Here is a 645-nt window from a genome sequence, read left to right as displayed (position 1 = left end):
TCATTCTACAACAGTGGCACCATATAGAATTTGTCCCTTTGTGACTGAGATACCTCACTCAGCATAATGTCCTCCATGTTCACCCATTTTGAATAATATTGCATGAGTTCCTCGCACAATGGAATACTATGCTGCATTGAAAAACAAGGAACTCAATAATCTATTTTATTGCATGCTTCCTGAAAGTGAAGAAGATACAGAATGCTTCCTGCAGAAGATAAAGGACTACAGCTTTCAGTATGGATTACATCTCAACTTCAAGAAAACAAAAGTCCTCACCATAGGTCCAACTGACAACATTATGAAAGAGGGAGAAAGGACTGAAGTTTCCAATTATTTCATCTTGTTTGTATCAACAATCAACACTCTTGGTACCAGCAGTCAGGAAATCAGGACATGTATTGCATTGGAGAAGTCCATTGTCAGTGATCTTTCCAAAATGCTGATGAGCAATGCTGTGAATTTGAAGATTAAGTTACACCTGCTATGTATAAGAGATCTGGACAGTGAATAAGGATGACAGGAGAAGAATTGAGTTTTGGTGTTTGAGAAGAGTACTAAATATCTCATGGACTTCCAAAAGAACAGATATGCCTTGGGAAAAGTGAAGCCAAGAGTGCTCCTTCTAAGTAAATATGGCAAAGC

Source organism: Elephantulus edwardii, unplaced genomic scaffold (genome assembly GCF_000299155.1).
Source record: "Elephantulus edwardii isolate Elephantulus edwardi_28Jun2011 unplaced genomic scaffold, EleEdw1.0 scaffold00583, whole genome shotgun sequence".
Taxonomy (NCBI): Eukaryota; Metazoa; Chordata; class Mammalia; order Macroscelidea; family Macroscelididae; genus Elephantulus; species Elephantulus edwardii.
The sequence above is the reverse complement of the archived record's forward strand: the minus strand, read 5'-3'. Positions refer to the sequence as shown.